General features: G+C 41.5%; 1 long non-coding RNA gene across 4 annotated transcripts in view; it reads left to right on the top strand.

The window, feature by feature from the left end:
- The window catches only part of LOC121497159, a 312,796-nt gene that overhangs the window by 128,443 nt on the left and 166,338 nt on the right, over positions 1-18,015 (top strand). For 3 of the 4 annotated variants that reach the window (XR_005989418.1, XR_005989415.1, XR_005989417.1), the window contains exon 4: positions 8,203-8,247. The exons of the other annotated variant lie outside the window; for it this stretch is intronic. This is a non-coding gene — a long non-coding RNA (uncharacterized LOC121497159). The remainder of the gene's footprint in view (positions 1-8,202; positions 8,248-18,015) is intronic. 4 annotated transcript variants of the gene reach the window in all.

Genomic DNA, 18,015 nt, shown 5'->3' on the forward strand with positions numbered 1-18,015 from the left:
GATCTTCTAAGAGATTGAAAACCTTAATATGAAAAATCAGCCAAATGCCGAAGCTGTTACTGCATGATCTTGTAGATTAAAACCAAAATCAAACAAACAAACAAACCCCTGTAATTTATTGGGTTATTACAAAATATCCCAGTGTTTGGCATTGGGTAGACCTCACATCTAAATAATTGCTTCAATAAACTCGAGTGGTCTCAGGTTAAAGAACTGCTGTTAATAACAGATATGTCAACAGAGCTTGAGCGGCTCACTGTTCTGAACAAGGACATTCTTGTCTTTCTATCCAGCTCAGCTGATGCCCCAAATTCTTACCATCCCTGGTTTCTCCAGCTCAGAGTGAAATCTCCTTTCACTAAATTCCTATCATCTCCTCCTCTACCTCTCTCCAGTTTTACCCATATTTATTTTGTCCATATCTTCTTCTCAACCTAACATTTAGGTTTATCTTCCATCCCTCATATCAATACCACATATCTCGTCAGTAGGCAAAACCTATAAGTGGTTTTCACCAGAAACTTCTAGTGAGCAAAGAGCTCACTTTTGTTACATATTTGAAAAATTATTTCTTTTCCCTATGCTCCTGATGCTTTAGTTCAACCTTTTATTTCTCATTACCTATGCAATTTATATAGACCCTCCTTAACCGTGTTCCTACCTCTGCTTTCTTCCCACCCCAATCTGCTTGTCCCAACTCTGGTGGTTTCTCCTCCTCCTCCTCCTCCTCCTCCTCCTCCTCCTCCTCCTCCTCCTCCTCCTCCTCCTTCTTCTTCTTCTTCTTCTTCTTCTTCTTCTTCTTCTTCTTCTTCTTCTTCTTCTTTCTCCTTCTCCTTCTCCTCCTCCTCCTTCTCCTTCTTCTCTTCCTTCTCCTCCTCTTTTTCTTCTTTTTTTCTTTAATGTTAAAAAAAGCTTTATTGGGCAGCCCTGGTGGTACAGTGGTTTAGTGCCACCTGCAGCCCAGGGTGTGATCCTGGAGACCCAAGATCAAGTCCCACGTCGGGCTTCCTTAATGGAGCCTGCTTCTCCCTCTGCCTGTGTCTCTGCCTCTCTGTGTGTGTGTGTGTGTGTGTGTGTGTGTGTGTGTGTCATGAATAAATAAATAAAATCTTTTTAAAAAAATCTTTATTTATTTGAGAGAGAGAAAGTGTTTGTTGCTCAGGAGGAGGGGCAGAGGGAAAGAATCTTTAAGCAGAGTTCCCACTGAGCATGGAGCCCCACACGGGGTTCTATACCAGATTGATCCTAAGATCCCCAGACCATGACCTGAGCTGAAACCAAGAGTCAGCTGCCCAACCAACTGAGCCCCCTGGGAGCCCCTATCTCTGGCTTATTCTTAACACTGCATAGCTCAATTAGATTGTCGTGTTTTTAAAAATCCTATTGTGGATCCCATTGCCTAAGAAGGCCTCTACTATATGTTACACCTTATCTTTACGGCCTTACCCTCTGCCACTGCCCTAGAATTCACTCAAATTATATTATCTGTCACTGAACCTATATTCCTAATTTTCAACTTCATGTCTTCTCCACTTGTAAACTTTCAAAACATGGTGCACTGGGATCATTTACTAGTGAATGTTATAGTTCTTTTTATATTTGTTTTACTGCTTTACTCTCTTATAAGCTTTTTCCACACAGTAAGAGTCATTCATTCATTCATTCATAGTGTGTTGTTTATCTGCCAATTGCCAGGCATTTTGTAGGAACAGAGGTTCAAAGATGAGCAGGGGAGGCCTTCCTAAGCCCTGCACTTACTTAGCTCACAGAAAGCATTTGAATTCAGTTCTAATGATTTTCAGTCAGATATATATATATACACACACACATATATATATATACAATACATATAATTAAAAATACATTACATATAATTCATGTTATATATAATATATATAATTAAATTTAATTGGATCCTACTTTCACTTTCTTTTGTATCTATTTTAACTGTGCTAATTTTATCTCTCCAAGAAGAGTGGGGCCCTATCTTATTAGTCCTTTGTGTTCCCCATTCTGTATTCTACAGGTACACTGGCTGTGGATATTCAGGAAATCCATTTTGGTTGAATGAAGGAATACTGCATTTTCTTCCATACATGTGCTATAGTGTGACCTAGGCCAATTGTGTGTAGTCAGAAAGCACGACTGACTTTGCAAGGAGGGTAAAACTTACGTTGATGTGCTTACTTATGTATGCAGAGCCTGTGTTGGTATTTAATTTTTACTTCTGCAGTTGGAGTTTTCTGAAGCCAAAATAGCATTCAAAATGTGTTAACCTGGCACCTGATCTTTTGAGTAACTCAAATATTGGTTTAGTTCTTGTTTTCTTATCAAGACATCCAAATATTGGGCAAAGACAGATCTAAATGTCAGAAATCACTCCAAAATATTTGTATACATTTTGAATAATTTTAATGTTAGCTTAGCTTTTTTTTAACAAGATTTCTTTACATGATTATACATAGAGATGAGCAGATAGAAAGATTCAAACCAAATTATCTATTCAATTCAACAACTCTTGCTGAGTTACTAATATATAAAAATGTTAAATTCCATAGGAGAATACTGCCTCAAGGAAGTTCAGGTGTTACTGCACCAATCAAGGCATTTGTCCTTGTGTGCTATTGTGGGTGTGTTCAGGGAAATGGGAACTTCAGCAGCCTGAAAATAAAAAATAAAAATTAAAAAAACACACAAAGACCAAAAAACCAAAAGCAAATTTGTGAAACTATAATGAATCTCTCTAGTTAAATGAAATTATGTCTGTAAAGCACTTAACATGGTGACTGGCACATAGTAGATGCTCCCTGGACACCAGTTACCTTTCCCCTTCATGGCTGAGAATAGAATTAATCAGCTATTTATAGTGGAGTAGAATAGTTGGGAAATTCTTACTAGAAACTCCATTTAGCCAGAAGAACCAAATTGTTATTGTGCTTTAATTGAATTTGTCAGATAATTGTTTAACTTACTACTTTATTTCCCCTATAACACAGAACTAACTATAGAATGTGAAAGAAATAAAATGAAACAAAAAAATCTTAAAAGATAAAAAGTTGGAAGTATCGTGGAATTGACGAGGCATCTAAAATGGGAAAGATAATGCTGAAAGAAAACACAAAACATGTATTTGTAACTGCCCTGCTTCTGAGGATCACCTAAAGCTCCTACCACGATGCTAGACACAGTGGATTCACAATAAATACATTGAGATTGACTGATATTATAGTAAAAGGAACCGACTAGTATACCTACTGAATATGTAATTTTTAATCACACGGAAATAGGAATGTGCCAAAATTCTAGAAGAGAACAGGATTGTACAGCAACCCTATAAGATGGCTTGGCCATCTTGATGATCATGAAAAGTCTTCCATTCTGTACCTGAGAGTCTGGCTTATGGGAACAGGAGCACAAGCAGGGGCTTCTGGTGGCCGAAAACCCAGCTTCCAGATCTGGCATCCAGGAGATTCTCTGCTCTGCTGGTAAATTGCCCAGCTGGACAGGGACAGGGAATTGCTCTGGGGGTCCTCAGAAATGAAGGACAGTGATGCCAACACCAACTGGCATCTCTACCTGGTCAAATAGCCGAGCAGTTACAAAGGAGAACCTTGGTAACTATCAGTGGGCGGGATGGGGAGGGAATGGAATTATGCTCAGTCAGCAGGGCGACCTCGAAATTGTGGGAACACATCATACCAGACACACTCAATTGCTATTTGTGTTAAAATTACAATAACACAACGGGTTGTTGTTAAAACCATAGTGTTATATGTTTAGATTTATTGAAGTAATAAAGAATTGGCTCTGTAGTCTTATGACATTTTACTGGCAAATTCTGCTCAAACTGGTTTAGATCTGATTGTAATCATTGTGTAGGCTGAGAACTGGCTGGAACATATTAAAATGGAGCTTCCTGATCCTGTGGAAATCAATCTAGTCAGCAAATGGCCAAGTGAGTCGCCTCGGGGTAAATGTTAGGCCTCCACGTGGCTTCCCTTCCAAATGCACAGGCTCTGAGAACAGTTCCATAATAAACTGCAGCTTGGGCTTCTCAGCTAGCTCTGGCCAAGTCACTTAGACAATTCCCTGCCTGATGGAGACTCTAACTACCACTCTATCTGTCGACTTTAGCTTTGACAAGAAACTTCTAGGCAGCAGGAAGCATTTTTGTTTCTCCTGCGTGTGGAATCCACAGCCTGGGCTTTCCTGGCAAGTTCTAGGAAGAATGAGATATTAACACTCCACAATCATGTGCCAGGCACTGTGTTAAGCATTTTTATATGTTATCTCAACAACTCTGTGTGCTAAGTATCATTATTTTATTATTTTATAGACAAGAGAACTGGTTCAGAGTTCGCCTGAGTTCATGGCAGAGCCAGCTGGGCCTGAACTTCCCATTGACCCTGCGCCCAGCTGCCTCTCTATGAGGTGGTGAACCTGGGTGCTCTCTGTGTTCTCAATGGAAGGAAGTGGGGTAACCCTGTTGTCACCTCTCTGAAGAACTCGGAGTTTGAGTGTGCCTTTGGGTGAGAGAGATGTTGCTACTGAATCAGGAATGTGCTTGGTCTAGTGGTAACTGAGCCTCCCAGAATTCTAAAACAGGTGATATTTGCCTTTTGATTCTCTCCTGTTTTCTTTCATCTTAATGACCTTTAATTTTTAGAACAGTTTCAGATTTAGAGAAAAATCGTGACAATTACACAGAGACCTAGTTGGAGTGAGACATTAGTAGGGTACATTTGTCACAATTGATGAATCCAGATTGAAACATTATTGACTGCAGTGAATACTTTATTCATATTTCTTTAGTTTCTATGTAGTGTTCGTTTTCTGCTCCAGGATCCTGTCTAGGATACCACATAACATTTAATTGTTATGTCTCGTTGAGCTACTCTTGGCTGTGGCAGTTTCTCAGACTTGCTTATTTTTGATGACCTTGACAGTTTTTTGAGGAGTATGGTCAGGTATTGGATTTGTCTGATGTTTCTGTCATGAGTAGACTGGAGTTACGAGTTTTGGGAGGAAACCCCAGAGGCAGTGCCATGCTCATCATACTGCAGCAAAGGCACATGCTATTAATTTAAGAACTCTATCACTTAGGAGTCACACTGCTAAGGCTGACCTTGATCATCCGGCTGAACTAGTGTTTGCCAAGTTTTTCCACTATAAAATCACTCTTCACCCCCCCTCTTACTACACACTCTGTAGCTGTGGAAGGAAGTCACTACACACAGCGCACACTTCAGGAGTGGAGAAGTAGACTCCCTCCTTGAGGGTGAATGAAGCAGCTACATAACTTACCTGGAATTCTTCTGCAGGGGAAATTTGTCCCTTCTCTACCATTTACTTATTTATTCATTTACTTACCTTAATATGAACTCAGGGATATTTATTTTCTACTTCAGGTTATAATCCAATACTATTTTATTTATTTTGTGTCCAAATTGTTCCAGCTTTGGCCCTTGGAAGCTCTTTTAAGCGGGTTCCTGTGTCCCTTCGACAAGCCCCCATCATTGCAGGGTTTTCTGTTTCTGTGAGTGCTTCCTTACTGTCCCAAGTTCTTTTAAGATATTTCCTGCTCCAGTCTTAGAAGTCAGCTATTTTTCCGAGGAGCTCTCTCATCCTTTGTAGGAAAGGAAACCCAAAGGATCTCAAGAACAAATGGAAATCATGATATTAGGCAGGCAACTGAGATCGTCTGATTAGATTCCCATTTTAGAAATATCACTCTGGCTGTTTAAGACTGAGACTAAAGCCAGAGTCAAAGAGACTACTGTAGCAGTCCATATGGGGGAGGAGGGAGGCGGGGGTGGGGAGGTGGTGTCTTAAACAGTGCAGGTTTGGTGAGAGCCAGACCCTTGAGAGGCAGGTCAGCTTACGTTCCCAACAGAGCCCTGGGTAGTCTAAGTACCGGTACTCATTCTTGCTGGCAGCAAGCACACACACATTTGTTGGATGGAAGAGAAGGATAATTGATAGCAGTATCACTAATATTGGGTACTTCCTGTATTCCAGGTACTGCTCTGAACTCTTAATTGCAATAGCTCATTTAGTTCTCACCACTCTTTATGCTAAGCACTGTTGTTATTCTCATTTTACAGATGAGGAACTAGAGCATTGAAAGAACCAGTAAGCGGCCCACGGTCTCATAGTCACTAAGCCGAGACGTGAGCCTAGGGACCCTAACTACAGCCCTGCACTCTTCAACACCGTACTGTTGTGCCTCTTGCTACAAGATGGCTTCACAATTGGCAGCTCCTTGTTGCTACAGCTGCATCTCAGCTGCCTGGATTGGCTGCTACTCACAACACTTCTGTTCCCTCTGATTCCTAGCTCAACCCCAAAAGTCGGCTCAGACAGACCAACCACTGCATCTGACTTGACACCTTCACTCGTACCTTCTCAGGACCAGCTGTTCATCTGATCTAACCTACTTCCACATTTTGACTTCCAAAAGCCCTTATTGAGCACCTGCTATTACCTGGCCCTCTTGTAAGGTGCTGGAGACATTGAGGGAATAAGAGACATTCCTGTTCTCAAAGGGCTCACAGTGCATGTGTATGTATACGTGCGTGTGTATGTACGTGTGTATATGTGCAAAAATACAGTGTGGTCTCTGGCTCTGCTTACTCCATGACCCCTAACTATCTTTCAACCTCTCATACCTGTGCCATAGCCCTGGGCTTTCCACTTGGCTTTAGACCATCCCCTCCTTCAAATTCTTAGCATCTGGGTCTGTGCCCAGGTCTAGCCCCTGCTGTGTCTGTCATGACTCTCGCTGCTTGTCTGTGGGACTTCCAGACATTTGCTCTTGTGCCACTTAGGCCTTCATCACCGAGAGCCATGAGGGCAGCTTCCTCTCTCTATTGTTGTTAATAGGGTCAGCTCTGAAGTGTGCCAGGCCAGCCCAGGCTTCCAGACTGTTCTGCTCTGAGTCATGCTAATTTTGTTTCCAGAATCGTTTTTCATTCACAGTCCTGTTAGAGCTTTAGGCTCTTTTTTGGCCCCAGAAAAAAAGTAAGAGGTGAATTAGGGGTGATTTGCAGCCAGATTTTTTCCCACCACTCCATTCAGGCCCATCTGGATTTTTCAACTTGACTATTATCTGATTTGGCCTGAGTCATTCTGCCACCAAATAGTGAGACCGTTTGAATAATTTGCATTATTTATCTAATGTTTGCCGTTTCAAAATCTATCTCGTATACATTAATTCCTCCAGGTACTGCCTGCTTGGTTTCGGGAAACGTCTTCTCTAGCTCGGTAGAACCTAGTGAAACCATTACCATGATTAGTGTAGGGAGATACCAGATAATTCCTTGTGAACTTTTTAAAAAGGATGCTAACAGCTCTTTCTCCATTCTCTCCAAAGGTTCCAAAAATATGGGCACTTAGGTGATGTGACACAATTAAGTGACACACTTAAGACTCTTTTCTTCAGCACTTTATTTCAGTTCTTAAGGCATGCATTTGTTTTTTCCAAGTTGTGAGCACATACTCCACTTGTGCCTTTTCCTGGTCTTTCTACACTTCTGGAGTGGCAGATCTAGATCAAAGTCTACGAGTCATGATAGAAAGGAGGGAAAAGTAGAAAAATTCTTTTCTACAGTCTTTTTATACATGTGTCTCTCCCTTCACCACCCCCCAACAAATCACTCACTCTCTAGAGTAATTCTTTTTTAAAAAGAGATTTTATTTATTTATTCATGAGAGACACAGTCAGAGAGAGAAGCAGACTCCATGCAGGGAGCCCGGGGCAGGCCTCAATCCTGGGACTCAAGGATCTCGCCCTGAGCTAAAGTCAGATGCTTAACCACTGAGCCACCCCGGTGTCCCTAGAGTAGTATTCTTTTTTTTTTTTTTTTTTTTAGAGTAGTACTCTTAATCATGCTCTCAGAACCCACTTTCAGAAGCCATTTTGCAAATTATTTGTTGCAGATAGATATCAAAGTTGGAAAAATAAGTGAATTTTAATACAAAAGTGTGGATTCAGGGTTAAACCCCAAATAAGTAGCTCTCATACTCTAATGTAACAATTTGCTTTCTTGAGTGGGAGGGAAAATGTAGGCATTTCAGCTTGTGGGGCAGTTGTACCTAAACCTCTGAATGTGTTGTCCTGAGTATCCTCCGTGGAGGAATGATGGAGAACTACAATGGATTGGTGCCATCTTGTCCATAAGGGACTTCTGTTCACTCCTCTAGGGCAAGAGCTTTCTCGGTGGCTTCTGCTGACAGCTGGGAGGCAAGGTAAGTCCCAACCCAAAACATGGGCTCATCCACTTGTTCTGTCCACAGAGTAGACGCTCTGGTAGTGGCTTCTGGGCCCAGGCCTACTCTCAGCCTTCACCAGAAAACTCTCAAAACCATTGTAAGGTGAGAATGAGTAGGCAAACATGAGAAGGGTATGTTGTGCAGACAACAGGTGGATAACATCCCGGAGACTTCCCATGAGCCCAGCCTCTCTGCTGGAGATCCCCAATGGCTGGGAATGGCTGGGCCTGGGTTTCATATTCATCTCCTTTTCATGGATGGGGAAGTAGGAGAGGAGAGTTCCATTTTCTAGTTGGGAAAATGGGTCAAGGCCATAGCTGCCTGCAGGGACCAGAGATGGCCACTTACAGGTCTTTGGTTTTGAGAGCAGAATAGCTGAGAGGGTTGTGCTGTTGCTTGTTTGCTTTGCTTTTCATAGAGGATCCGCACTACCTGCACTTCCTCTTCTCCCACTCATCAGACATGTCCACACGGGTCCTATCTATAAAGAAAGGAGCAACAAAGGAGAGCATGGAACAGCTGATCAGGACCCTACATAGTGGCCTTGGTGTGACTCCTACCTTGACTGATCCTGAACCTGGACCTTGGTTGAGCTTCCTACTCAGTAAGCCTCTATGTTGGGCTAACACATTTACCAGCAAAGCTGATGCCAGAGAATGAGTTGGGGAGATGATAGAATGAAAATATTTAGGCAAATGCCTTGCCTTTGTCCTAGCTTTCTGCAGGCAGCCAGGGGAGATCCATGGCCAAGCAGATTATTTCATCAATTCCTATCTGCGTTTCAGAAACCAGTATTAGCACTTTGTCCTCCACATCTCATCCGTTGCAGGCATGCTGTCACTTGAGCTCTGTTCTCCCAGGGACTGAGCCATTGGAGGGTTCCCCAAAGCTGGAGAAAGGATGGGAGGCCACTTCTTCAATCTTGCTTACCTTCAGTATTTAAAATGCATTTTCAAGCAGTCTGTAAAGGATCTGGCTGCTGCTGTGCCCTCTGTGAGGCTGGTTGCCTCTGATCCACCAGGGCAGTGTTGCCTAAAGCAGGAATCAAGTTCTGTGCTCAGAAACACAGAGCTGCTGCTTAAAGAGTGAGGCAGTGGCAGGGCCACTTTTACCAGGAAAGTGTGCTGGAAAAAAGGCAAGGTGTGATACTAGACCCCCTCACAAGGCCCTGAAATTTCCATTATCCTAACTCCATGGTGATGGCATTCTAGCTTCCAGAAAGTAGCTTGCACAGTAGCATGGAGAATATATATATAATGATGATCATAAAAATCTAATAGCACCTTAAGGTTTGTAAAATGCTTTTATGTCATTGCATTTTTGTGGGATGGTCCCAGGTGAGCCAACTTCAGCTGAAATTGTGTGGATGGCTCTAGAAAAACCTCATCCTCATTGTCCTCCTCTTGCGACTATTTCCCTGAAGGGTTTGCATGGTTAGAAGGAGTCTGTCAGGAAAAAGTATTTGCTATCAAGGTCTCGGGGGGGGGGGGGGGGGGCAGAGCATGGGACATAGGTTGGGATGTTAGAGAAGTCATGATGTGTCTCTAGCCCAGCCCCAAACTGACCTTTGAGCCTCTGATGGAGGAGATAGTCTTCAGGAAGTCCTACAAGAGCTACTTTTCTGAGGGGCTGAGACTGGGATCCCAAGCAATGCTAGTTGTCATTCAAACTACTTTCTCTGGTACAGAAATGTGAAGGGGGCGGGGTGGTTGGCTTACTTGTTCATGGAATATGGCACCACTGCAGTGACCCAGCCAGAGGTAAAGAACTTGTGACATTCTTTGGCACCTCAAGGGTTTGGTGGCTTTAGTGGTCCAGGAGGCAATCCCTAGCCTAATCAGGAAGAAGCATTCTCATAGAGACACCAGATATCAGTAGGGCTTGTGAGGAGAAGACAGGAGGGGTAGGGGCCTTAAGCAGATGTGCAATGCTTCAAGGACTCCAGGAATATCTGAAGATGCCGGAAAGGGAGTGGACACTGACGGTCACACTTAGAGGTGGAATTTATGGGCCACACAAAACTGTAAACCCGCAAAAAGTTCTGTGAACATCGATATCCATTTATTCATTTGCCCCTTGTCATGGCTCTTGGGTTGAGCATTCCCATTTTATATCTGAAGAAACTAAGGATTGCAAAGATTAAATGATTTGGAGGCATTTAGTAGCAGAGTTAGCACTCTTACAAGTCTCATTAGCACACCCTTTCATGGCAGATCTGTGTTTGCCTTTACTACTCATGGTCCTTCCTTCTCCCAACCCCTCATCTCCCCAAAGACAAGGCACATTATGACAAATGAGGTGAAGATTAGGAAAAAGGAAGTGATGAGGCAATCTGTGTGGGACAGTGACATTTTGAAGAACTAGGGCCAGCCTGAGGGGGCTGGAGAAGAATGAAAATAGAGGGATACAGGATGCACTTGCAAAGGTTAACCGGCTAACAAAGGAGAGAGGCTAGAATGACAAATCCTGTTGCCCTTCATTGTGCAACTTACAAATCGTGTTTACCGTTGTGTACAATTTCTACAACTTATCTCCAATTGATTTATGACAATACTGAGCTCCTGAAGTTCAGTGACCTTTGAAAGACCATTAGTGGTGGGTCCAGAATTCAGATCTAGGTCTTCAAATTACAGACATAGCCTCCTTTCTACCTTCTCCTCACTTCACACACGGCTCTCCTTTGCTCCCTCTCCTACAACTTATACTTTCTACACCCTTTCTTTCCATCTAAGTTTATTTCCCTCAAGGCTAGTGTCAATAGAGTTTTAGAAACCAAGCAAAGAACAGTGTTAAAAATTACTAAGTTATTAGGGAAGTGCAAATTACAACCACTATGAAGCATCATGGCACATCTATTAGACTTGCTTTAAAAAACAGAGAAAACCAAGTGCTGATGAGATTGCAGAGCAACTGGAAACTCACACATTGCTGATGGGAGTGCAAAATGGTACAGATACTTTGGAAAACAGTTCGGCAGTTTCTTATAAAGTTAAACACACATTTATATAACCCAGTGATCCCACTCCTAAGTATGTACCCAACTGAACTGAAACTTAAGTTTATACTACAAAAACCTATACAGCATGTTTGTAGAAGTTTATTCATAATTGACAAAAATTCAGAATCAAGCAAGATGTCTTTCAATAGATGAAGTGATAGACAATCTGTGTTATAATTATATGATGGAATGCTAGTCAGCAGTGAAAAGGAATGAGCTATTGATTTATGCAACGCTCTGGAGAAATCTTAAACACATTTCACTAAGGGAAAAAAGCTAGACCTAAAGGTTATGCATTCTAAAATCCCATTAAATGATATTGTGATATTCATAGAGGGATAAAACAGATCACCAGTTGTGAGAGGTTGAGAATGGAAGCAGTAGTTGACTATAAGGGTGCCACACAAGGAAACTTTAGAATAATAGAACTGCTCTGCATAGTACTAGGAGGATGGCTACATGACTCTGCATTTTGCTAAAACCCATAGATTTGTACACCACAAAGAATGAAACATATGCACATATTAAAAACTTAACCAGAATGTCAGAGAATCTCAAGATAGGATACAGACTGTGACAAATGAATCTAGGTGTGTTGTAAATGTATGGTATAGCCTTACTGAAGGGAGTAGGGAAAAAGGAGCTGACCTAACTAACTTTGGAAAATGGTATTTTTAGTGATTATGGTAAAGCCAAAAGAAAAAAACTGCATGTGATACCGTATTATAGCTGGTAAATTTGTTTCTTGCAGGAATGTAAATTAGCAATTCTGAAACTACTTTGCGTGTATACCAGGGTTGAAGAAATAAGTAAATAAATTACAGATCGTGAGAATCAGCTTCTCATGGTTCGGGAAAAAAATTACAAATAAACAAGGGGGATTAGCTAGAATGACTCTGGGGTATAGGATTAGAGTCAGAGATATCAGTATGAACTCGTTTACTTCAATATAGATACAGATAGACATATATAGAGGGAGAGCTATGTGTATATCTATGGGCTAGTATACTCACATACATTTCATAGTTCTGACTGCTGAGAGAGTTTGGGGGCAGTGTCAACCCAGTGGCAACAAACATATGCAGCACCAAGATTTTGGTTTTTAACAACCCTTGTGCAATAAAAGGAATGAGCACTTGATCTTGGGCTGTGGAAGGAGAATACCAGATGAGCCTGGAGCATCTTGCAATGCCAGAAATTAAGAAAGTAAGGAAATGAAAGAAAGAGAAGAAAGAGAAGAAAGAGAAAAAGAAGAAAGAAGAAAGAAAGAAAGAAAGAAAGAAAGAAAGAAAGAAAGAAAGAAAGAAAGAAAGAAAGAAAAAGAAAAAGAAAAATGAACCCACATATCAAAAAGACACAGAAGTTCCCAGTGTCCAAAGCTCGGACAACCTGAGCAAAAGGATTATAGCAGAGAATAAAATAACTATCTATAAGCCCATACTGATATAAACAAATAATTGAACGAATAAACGGGGAGAAGAAACAAATCCTTTTTATGACCCCTTTTCTATTTAAATTCAATTAGCCAACATATAGTACATCAATAGTTTCAGATGCAGAGTTCATTAACTCATCAGTTGCATGTAACACCCAGTGTTCATCACAATATGTGCCCTCCTTAATGCCCATCACCCAATTACCCCATTGAAGAAGCAAATCTGACAGAAGAACTCCATATAACGTGCACAGATATTCCTCTCCAGGAGGTGGAACTTAACCCCTCTCCCCATGAACACGGGCTGGCCTGGTGACCTGCTTCCAAAAAATAAAGTATTGAAAGGACACAGACAAGGAGCAGGGGATCTAGTTAACATCAACAGTGATAAATTCTGTTGATAGCATGATGAGGACACATCACCTTTGTGGTATTCTTTCCCAAAACTCATAATTAGTCTAATCATGGGAAAACACCAATAAAGAGAAATTGAGGGACATGCTACAGTATCAATGAAGAGGAGTTTGAAATTTTAAGGTCATGAAAAGCTAGAAAAGACTAAGAAAGTGCTACAGATTGAAGGAAGCAGAAAACATGATGACTAAATGTAATGTGGTATCTTGGATGGGATCCTGGAACAGAAAGAGGACATCAGTGGAAAAACTGGTAAAGTCCAAATAAAGTCTGTAGTTTACTTTATAGTATTATACCAATGTTAATTTATTTGTTTTAACAGTGTACCTTAGTTATATAAGATGTAGGGAAAGCAGGGTGAAGAGTAGACAGGAACACTTTGTTCTCTCTTTGCAACTTTTCTGTAAATCTAAAAGTTAAAAAAAAATTTTTAATGACTAGGAAGCCAGAGTACAAAGAGAACTGGACAATACACATGCAGAATAAATAAGCAGGAAATAATGGAAAGTTGGATGCGAAAACTGGCATTTCACAAAGGTTTTACCACTGTAGACAGTTGTCCAGATCATCTTAGGTCATTTGGATTTTGGACACCTTGTCCTAGTAAAGGCGAAGAAGAAGGAAGAGTGGTCTGCAGGGGATGAGAGGGTCTGAGGAGATTGCACCCAAAGGTTTCATACTGGGGAGATATGTCCATCCATGTATTGGGGAACTGAGTTTATAACTGGCTTTTGGGGACTCTAGATGACATTTTTAGTGAATTAGTGATGTTGTCCTTTCATCTGCCATTTTGTATTCTATGTAAATATAAACCTGCCATATCATATTGCCATTTTAGCTGCCTCCAACTTCTTTTTTTTTTTAAGATTTTATTTATTCATGAGACACAGAGAGAAAGGCAAAGACCTAGGCAGAGGGAGAAGCAGGCTCCCCAAGGGGACCCTGATATGGGACTTGATTTGGGGACTCTGGGACCACTCCCTGAGCTGAAGGCAGACGCTCAACCACTGAGCCACCCAAGCATCCCTGCCTCCAATGTCTTGAGGCTTTGTTATCAAAGAGACTTGGGTTCTCATTTTGTGAAGGCCTTTTGCTCTGAGATTGTGCCAGTATAGAAAATCCTAAGAACTTAACCATCCATTTTCAAACTACGATACTTGTGTGATTATGTGGGGACCAGGGCTAATGTTTCAAGTATGTGGGGGTTGTAGCCTCAAAGTTAATTCAAGGTCTCTTCATTCCAGGCCAGTTTAGTACCTTACAGTCAGCAATTCTTTCTGTGTGTCAAGCTTACCACTGCCAGCCTCTGAATCTGGTCCTCTGTATGTGACAGTGTGAACCTGATGGGTGTCATATATATTGGATTCTCTAGAAAAGAGACTTCAAATCACTTAGGTTCGCATACAAGAGGTTTACTGGGTATTGCTCATGGGATTGACTTCTGTGGAGGATGAAAGAAGCAGGATTCAGCAGAGGGACATCACACAGTTGCAACAGAGGTCTCTGAGAATTTAAGGGTAATGCTAGAGCTGAGGTGACCCTTTGTATTTGAACAAGTTGAGGAAAGAGAATAAGGTCCCACCCCATAACTAGTAATTGGGTATAGGCCCCACAGGGCTGTAAACTTGGGTAAGGCAGCTCCACTTAGCAGAGGAAAATTCCTGGAGGCCCCTGGCTATGAGTTGTCAGCAACCAACATTCCAGGCAGTTAGGAAAATAAGTAGTTTCATCCTGAAAGGGGATCTCAGAGGCATATCAATACAGCCCTCCATTTGCATCTTCCTCCAAATGGAGTTCGGCCCCCCTGGCAACCTCCTTTCAGGATTTTGCTTGGTTTGTCTTCACGAGAAAACTTACTACCTCAAGGTAGTGAAATGAACTACAGCCCCTACCCCTGTAGCTGATCTCAAAGCCACTACTGATGCTTTTCATCTCCTTCCTTTGCTGCCCATTCTAGATTCCTCCCATTTAGCTGTACCTCTGATGAAAGCCTTGGTAGCTAAACTGGTGGGGCCACACACTTCTCATCCCTGATTGTTCTGAGATGCTGGTCACTGTGGCCATCCTAGGCTGTGGCTGCTGCTTGAGTCCACATATTGTGAAGATGGGCCAAAGGAATAGCAAATGGTCTAGTGGATCACTCACTTCCCAAAGAACTCCCTGCCTGGAGTATAACCTCCCCAAAGTCTAGATCCTTTACCAATGACAGGATAGTGACTCCTCTCCTTACCTACGGGTTTCTTGGCATAAGTAGCCCAAAGTGACTGGGCAGAAGTGGTACCTTACAGTTTAATAGGATTCTCACTGTGTCCTGATAGAATCAATCACACCTTCCAGAACCAGCACCTTTAGATCCTAGAGCTGCAGAGACAGAAAGCAGAAATTCCCCCTGGTCACTGGCAGTGATGCTACTTTTGTCTCTAGGATCTTGGGCATGTTCTGGAGGAATATATTATGTTGTTGACTTAGGGTGTATATTGCATCCTGCAGGATGACATCCCATTCTGTTAGGATGTCTTCTCTAGGATGACACCTCAGGTGCCCTGTGAAAGATTGTTCCAGAAGCCCAGCAGCTCCTGGAAGGTGAGGAATATGATAAAACTAGTAAATCCTGCGGTCATGTGCATACTGCTGTACATCCTCTCTAGGAATATGGGTCCTCCATCTAATGTGATGTTATGTGCAATCTTGTGTTAGTGAATCAAATACTCTAGAGGGCAAATCCATATTCAGAATATGTGATAGTTTCAATCAAGATAAATAGTTGCTCCTTCCAGGGTGGAAATGGTCTAATTTAATCAACTGTGACCAAGTGATTGGTCTCCTCACAGCATGGTATAGGGGCTTCTAGCACATATCTTTCAATTATCAATCTTCTTTAAAATCACACTATACCACTCCCTATATAGTATTTTTACAGCATAATTTAAAAATCTTTCAGCAGTATGCTTGCATTTCTCCCCTCCAGGCCATTGTGCTATTGTTGTTACACATGTAACTTGTATGAATGTTATAAATTGCACAATACATTGTTCTTATTTTTGTTTAAGCATTTTTGTTTCTAAGAAATTGAATTATGAAATACAAAAAAAAAAAAAAAAAAAAGCCCTGGGCTCACCTACCTTTGGATTTCCTGTTAAATGAGATACATCCCTAATATTTAAGCCATGGTTTTTCAGGCTTTCTGTGACTTGCAGCCAAATACATCTTAACTGGTAGGTACTCTTACCATGGTCTCAGGTTTACCTGATTACTTTCTTCCAGAATAGGAAAGATGACATTCTGAGAAGAGCAGGTGCTGTCAGAGAAGGTGGAATCCCAATGGCAAACCACCTACTTCACGATTTTTCAAGGGAGAGGCACTATCTAACCAGGACTGTCGGCAGTCACAGAACCCTGGAGGCTTTGCCCCTTAATGCTGGAGTCATTTAACAGACAATGGCTCTGCAGAAGTTGCGCTGATAGGGAACTTGATGGCAATGTCTCCAGAAGGAGAGCTGCATGGATTCTTGAGTGGAATACTAACTTCCAGTGCCCTGATCCACAGGAAAAAAAAAAAGCCCTAGCCAAAGTTACTTGAAATAATATATATTAATACAGTTCCATCATAAATAATACATACTGTTAATATGGCTTTAAATAATGTATAATGCTAGATTTGCATAATAAATAATACATAAATATGTAATCATCCCATGAAGTCATATGAAATTAGTAATCATGAAGGAAACTTAACCTATTAACATGCTACGAGAGGAAAGGCTTACAAGTGGCTCGGAGGGCATTAATCAGCTCTGCAGTGCAATATCTCAGCTCAGAGAAACAGCAGCCTTGCACAAAGTATTTGATCTGTATTTTGCTCTGCAGAAAATAACTAGTAAGAGACTTTTCAGTGGATAGTAAATAGAGAATTTCTGAGATCTATAAAAATCACATTGTTTTTTTTTAATCTCCAATCCATCACTGATTGAAGGACTATTGAAGAGTTATCTCCTAAAAGTGAGGCAATGAAAACCATTGTCATCCAACTCTCGTCAGATCCTTCCATTTTTCCAGGGATACAGTGGTATTATATTATTGACTAGTAACATAAGTACCCTGTGTGGTAGACACTGTCATCTCCATTTTCCAGCTCAGTAAACAGGGTGGGGTTGGTGGAGTGGGAGATGTGAAGTGACATATCCAAGGTTACACAATCAGTCAGGAGCACAGAGAGGTATACAGCATTCCTGAAACCAAAACCTATTGTTTTCCTTTACTATGTGCTGCCCTGCTCTCATTTTCAATGTCATTTTCTCTGTGAATTAAGATGCAAACCTTTGGAGAATTCCTTTTTTGTGCTTGACACTGTGCTAGACGTATCATGTAGTGATATCATGGGTCTCCACAATAATCCCATTGGGCATTTGTACCTTCATCTGACAGGTTAGGAAATTTTGGCTCAGAAAATGAAATGACTTGCCCAAAGACCCAGAGTGTGAGGAAAAGCTGAGTTGTGAGACCCCAAACTACAGCACACTATATCTCTGGTGGAAGGGTGATGAGTAGTGCCTCCTGTTTTAACACCAGGCTCTGGGGCCTTCTCCAGAGAGCAGATGCAAGACTCCTGCCTGGTCAGATTGGATGCCTTCCTTCTGGAATAGGAGAGGGAACATTCTAGAAGTGTGAGTTGCTGTCAAGAGATCTGGGGGCTCAAAGAGCAAACTTTCTACTTCACAATTTTTCAAAGGGCCGGTACTCTGAGCGTCCTTGGGTTCATCAGTAGCCAAACCCATTCATGGTACTTAACAAACTCTCAAATCCCATGTCCTATTTCTCTACAGGCTCTAGTTAGTTAAAGTTCCCATTCCTTTGGTATTAGCATTCTTGGAAATTGTGCTTTGAGATCCATTCTTCT

Source organism: Vulpes lagopus, chromosome 8 (genome assembly GCF_018345385.1).
Source record: "Vulpes lagopus strain Blue_001 chromosome 8, ASM1834538v1, whole genome shotgun sequence".
Classification (NCBI taxonomy): domain Eukaryota; kingdom Metazoa; phylum Chordata; class Mammalia; order Carnivora; family Canidae; genus Vulpes; species Vulpes lagopus.